Genomic DNA, 6,170 nt, shown 5'->3' with positions numbered 1-6,170 from the left:
CTAGCGGCGGTGGGGAAGCCAAGTACCTCTTCAGATCCTCGAAGGCCTGTTGGCACTCATCCGACCAAGAGAAGCCCTTCACCTGCCTCAGAGTTTTGAAGAACGGGAGGCACCTTTCAGCCGATCGAGAGATGAATCGGCTGAGGGCAACGATCTTTCCGTTCAGTTGCTGGACCTCCTTCTTGGTGTTCGGATGGCGCATGTCGATGATTGTCTTTATTTTCTCAGGGTTAGCCTCGATTCCTCGCTGTGAGACGAGGAACTTGAGAAACTTCTCCGAGGTCACCCCAAAAGCGCACTTAGTCAGATTCAGCTTCATTCGATGTTGTCGTAGAGTGCAGAAGGTTTCTTCGAGATCCAAGACATGATCCAAAATCTGCATACTTTTCACCAGCATGTCGTCCACGTATACTTCCATGTTGCGCCCAATCTGATCCTTGAAGACCTTATTGACAAGTCGTTGGTAGGTGGCGCTGGCATTCTTCAGCCCGAAGGGCATTACTCGATAGCAGTAGAGGCCCTTGGGGGTCACGAAGGCAGTGTGCTCCTCATCTTCGGACGCCATTCGAATCTGATTGTACCCGACAAAGGCGTCCATGAAGCTGAGCAGTCGAAATCCGGACGTCGCATCCACCAGTTGGTCGATCTTTGGAAGTGGAAAGCTATCTTTTGGACAGGCCCGATTCAGATCGGTGTAGTCAATACAAATCCTCCACTTCCCGTTGGCTTTCTTGACCATGACAACATTAGCGAGCCAATCGGGATATGCGGCTTCTCTGATGAAGCCCGCTTCGAGCAGCTTGTCCACTTCTTCGTCGATGGCCTTCTGTCTTTCAGGAGCAAAAGACCTTTTCTTCTGCCTCACCGGCCTCATCGTCGGGTCGATGTTGAGTCGGTGGGTTATTGTCTCTGGGGGGATGCTCGACATATCTGCTGCCGACCAAGCAAATATGTCGGCGTTGGCCGTCAGCAGCTCCGTCAACCATTGCCGTTCTGGGTTAGGTAGTTGAGACCCGACCCATACCTTCCGATCGGAGTTTTCCGCTATCGGGATCGCCACGAGCTGCTCGACCGGCGAGCCCCGTTCTACCTCCTCCCGTTGGTCTAGTTTGTCGATCGTCAGGGAGCCCCTCAACTCGTCGCTTTGAGCGGAGATCTGGAAGCATCGGCGAGCGAGCTGTTGGTCTCCGCGCATCTCTCCGACTCCGTGTCTGGTCAAAAATCGAACCAAGAGATGGTACGTCGAGACAATCATCTTGACGGCGTTTAGTCCGGGTCTCCCAAGTATGGCGTTGTAGGCCGAAGGTACTTGGACGACCGCGAAAGTCAAATGAACCGTGCTTTGTCGTGGTTCGGTGCCGACCGTCACGGGCAGGGTAATTTCATCTTCCGTCGCGACGGCGTCCCCGGCGAAGCCTATCAAGGGCGTAGGGACCCTCTTGAGTCGGTCGGTTGATAGTCGCATCCGGGAGAAGGTCGAGTAAAACAAAACATTTGTTGAACTTCCATTATCTACAAAAATTCTCTTTACATCATAGTTTGCTATTGTTGCCGAGATAACAATAGCGTCATCGTGGGGAGTTTGGATGCCCCGAACGTCTTCTTCCGTAAAAGTAATCACGTCGTCCGGGCGCAGCTTTTTCGTCGGCTCCCCTCCTACCGACGTCCCCGGGCCGAGTCGCTTGGAAATCATATTGATGACCCCGGCCGTCGGCTGATTGTGGTCGCTTCCTCAGTCGGCTGGGGTCGTCGGTCGGCCACTGGTCGAGTCGGCGGGTTCCTCCAAAATTTATCGAGATACCCTCGACAGATGAGAGCTTCGATCTCATCCTTAAGCTGGATGCATTGCTCGGTGTTGTGGCCGTGGCCCCGGTGGAATCGACAGTACTTTCGTCGGTCGAGGCCTTTTCCTTCAGAGGCAGAGGCCATCGCAGGTATTCTTCCCCCTCGATCTCCATCAAAATCTGCGCACGGAGAGCAGAGAGAGGAGTGTAGAAGTCATACCTGGGGCGTGTCGGCCTTGGAGTCTGCCGTCGGGGCGACTTCCGATTCCGTCGCGGAGGCGAGACCCGACCATCGGTCGGGGGCCTGCTAGGTCCGTCGTGGTCCGGACCCTTCCTTCGCTTCTCCTTTAGGCCCTTGAATTCGATCGAGCACCGGTCGGAGGCTCCTTCGTCCGCATGCATGTACTTGTACGCGCGCTCCAATAGTTCGGTATATGTCCGGGGGAGGGTCTTATCCAGGGAGTAAGTGAACCGGGACGCCCTCAACCCCCGTTTCATGGTCGAGATGGCCATGTCTTCGTTGAGGTCCCGGACCTCAAGTGTGGCCGTATTGAATCACGCCACGAAGTATCGGAGCGTCTCATTTTCTCCCTGTTTGAGAGAGAAAAGGCTGTCCGACGTACGCGGCGGCTTCCGGCTGGTGCCGAAGTGAGCCACGAAAGAGTACTTGATGTGCAAATCTTAAAATTTGTAAATAAAACCGCAAGCGCACGGTGTGCAGAGTAGCACGACCAGCGAGTACGGGTCGATCCCACAGAGACTTGGTTTAAAAATGATTTTCAAATCTATGCTCAAGCGAGCTTTAACAAAAATCGAAAGTCGAAAGTTGTTTGCTAAAGACAATAAGACTAAGGATCTAGGGTTTTTGAATCCACTAGATCTAGATTAGGAAATTCTACCTAAAATTTTTCTTATTGATCCTAACGACTACTCCTCTTGTCTTTCCCAAGCATAGATTATGAAGGGACTAAGGCCCAACGATAACCCATCAAGATTCTTTACAGGGGAGTAGTAACTAGGATCCCTTAGGATTTTCTCCTCCTATGCACTGAATCAAGCATGAACTATGAAGGGACTCTGACCCAACTGTAGTTCATCAAAAATTCTTGACAAAAGAGGAAGAAAAAGAAATCCTAAGAAAAAGAAAGAACCCTATGTAAAATCCCTACTCATGATCTAGCTTCATCGCAAACCCTAGAAGGGATGCTTAGCTAGACATGATCTAAATCTACTTGCAAAATTTAAATGCAGAAAAATAAACTACCCTAATTTCATAAATTAAACTATCCTAATTGCATAAATTTAAACTGCATAATTTAAACTAACCTAATTGCATAAAATTAAATTGCATAAATTAAACTATCCTAATTGCAAGAAAAATAAATTGCATAATGTAAAGAGATGAAATTGCATAAAAATAAGATTTTATATAAAAAAAATTTATTACAAAAATCTCAAAGCTCGAGGCTTGAGAAGAGAGCTAAAAACTCCACTATCTAGGGTTACAAGCTTGATCGGAAGGAAGAATACATAAAACAAGGGCCTTTGGGGGCTTTTTATAGGCATTTGGGGGTTATAAGGTTTTCAAAACTTTAGATGTAGGACTAAGAGGTTTTAGAGGGTTGTTAGGAGGGTTTATGGTGCGCCGATGGATCCATGGTCCATGCGCCTATTGCTGTGGACCAGGCGGCTAACCAGATCACCAAATTAGTTGATTTTTGATCAATTTTGATCTGATTTGACTCGGATTTGACCCAATTGAGTCTTCTTTCTTCATTCTTCAATTCCTGGGTCAATTTAACTCCGTTTTGCATAAAATTTGCGCCGTTGGAATCCTCTTTCCTTGTTCTTTCTATTGATGATCTCTTCTTCTACAAAATATAACAACAAGTATCAATTTCTTAATAAAGTTAGATAATTTAGATATTAATTGATACTTTTTATGTCAATTTGTGACATAAATCAGTGCTCGAGCTGCCCGAAGGAGTAGATACTTCCCAATCGAAGATCGGAGTACCAGGCCCTAACAGCTTTGCGGAGTGTGACGGGGAAGCCGATGCAAAAGAAAGCGTCGGTTGCCCCTTGAATCGTCATGAGAGCTTTGTAGCTCTCCAGGTGGTCGATTGGGTCGGTGGAGCCATCGTAGGGCTCCACGTGCGGCATCTTTAACCGACTGGGGATCGGTTCGTCGAGAACGAGTCGGGAGAGAGGTTGGGCGGTCTGAAAGTCGACGTCGTTCGAAGACTTCTTTCCGTCCACCTGCAACTGTGCGAGCCGACGGTCGATTTCCTCGAACCGACGTTCGTAGTCGTCCGTCCGTCGGTGCTGGGAGACCCCAGGAGTGGAGTCTCCAGAAGATTCCGAGAGGGAGGCGGACGGCGTTCGCGGTCGCTTCTCCTTCCTCGCTCGTTCCAGCTGGGAGGGAGAAAGCTGTTGGGACCGATGGGCATCGCACCGCGGCCGCGCCTCCTCCTCTCTGTGGGAGCGCTGTGGCAGGTGCTCCCGCGGAGACGACGGAGATCGACGCGGGCGTCGGCGGCTGCTCCTGGAGGGCATCGGACGTGCCGCCGGTTGCCCGGCCGGTGATGGCGGTAGCCGTGCCAGTTGTTGCTAGAGGTTTTTGACCGCGTCCGTCAGCACGGTCATCTGCCGTACGATCGTCGCGATCTGCGCCTCCGTGGTGACCGCGGGGTGCGGAGAGCTGGGTTCCGCCGCGGAGGGTGGCGGAGAGGCCTCTTCCCGGCGGGAAGAGCGCCTCGCCGACCAGGTGACTCTCGATCGTTGAGCTCTTGTCTTTGTCATTAGTACTACCCCCCTTCCTGGCGCGCCAATCTGTTGCGGCCAATCTCCTCGTCGCCTGATCGCCGAGAACGAGCGCCTGCAAAAGAAAGTCCGCACTGATCGGAGGCGGCTCCGGCGGGAACCCTCCGACGGTCTAGTCAGAGAGGAGACTAGGCAACAGTGAGAAGAAAGCAAAGAACTCAACGAGAGAGAGAGAGGGCAAGCCTGTGTGTTTTCCCCCGGCCTCTAGCACTGTAGCCTTCCCCGATATATATAGTGGAGCGTAGTATGGCACCGTCATTAATGGCGCAGACAATTGAGGAATTGTCAACTCACTGTAGACTGTCAGAGTCGCCGTGAAAGTGTCACGTCGCCGTGGGGCTGTCAAATCACTAGGGTTGATAATGCCCTAGGCGGGATAATGCCCTTAGGCGGCAGTGCCGCATGCTGCTGTCAGGGCTGACAGTCTCTGGCAGCAGTACGGCGATCGGAGGAGTCGACTGACCTTAGGTCGGTGGCCCGCTGAGTGGCGTCGGGTGGAGATTCGGACCCCTCCGACGGTCAGTCGGGCATGTTGCGAGAGTCGGCCATCGGACTCCCTGATGCAGTCGGTCGGGAGAGCGGAGAAAGTCTGCCCGACCGATATATCCTCAGTCGGTAGAGAGCCGTTAATCGATCGGTAATGTCGTCTGGCGTTCGATCGGTCGGTCGATTGGCCGATCGGATATGTCCGATTATAAGTCGGCGTGAGCGGGGTCGGTCGGTATTCCCCAACAGGTTGATCAAGGAGCTGGGTGCTGCTTGCAAGCACGCAGTTGCTGATGTAGATTTACCATGTTTTGATATGGAATCAGATGCCCCCTAGGATCAATTTTCTAACTAAGCTGAGTGTGTTGAAGATTGGAGTATAAATGGTTGTAGACATGAGAAGTGGTGATGGCATAACCACTGGATCGTTCCCTCGCCAATCTTAATTTGGTATGCTATGGAGAAGCATTCAGTGCTACGGAGGAATGACCTCCATATGGACGGTGCCATTGATCTCAGCCCTCATGCGGATGTGGGAAGTGGTATGCCCCTGTAGTAATACACTTTCCTTGTGGACCCGTCAACGTTTGGTTGACGGGAAGTGAAGGGGAGAAGAGATATTTTTTAAAAAATAAAAAAATATTTTTTGTTTGGTTGAAGTTTTGAAAAAAGAGAGTGAAAAAAGTACTTTTCATGAGAAGTCAGTTTCTATATTTCACGAGAAGTGGAAATTCATAAAGAAGATGGATTTTGGCACATGAAAAATGGTAGTATTTTTTTCTTTCCTAAAATACTTTTTTAAGATCTATAATTAAAATTTAGTAAAATATCAATAGATGGTTAGGACGAAATACTGAATAGTAATATAATCTTATATTAATATTAGCTTAATATTTATATAAATATAATATTAATATTTATTATATTTTAATATTATTTTAATATTTATATTAATATAATATTTTTATTAATATTAATATAATATTTATACTAATATAATATCATATTTATATCTATATTAATAATTTTATTATATTAAAATATTTATATTATGGTAATATAATATTAATATATTAG

Source organism: Elaeis guineensis, chromosome 4 (assembly GCF_000442705.2).
Source record: "Elaeis guineensis isolate ETL-2024a chromosome 4, EG11, whole genome shotgun sequence".
In the NCBI taxonomy this organism is placed as follows: Eukaryota; Viridiplantae; Streptophyta; class Magnoliopsida; order Arecales; family Arecaceae; genus Elaeis; species Elaeis guineensis.
The sequence above is the reverse complement of the archived record's forward strand: the minus strand, read 5'-3'. Positions refer to the sequence as shown.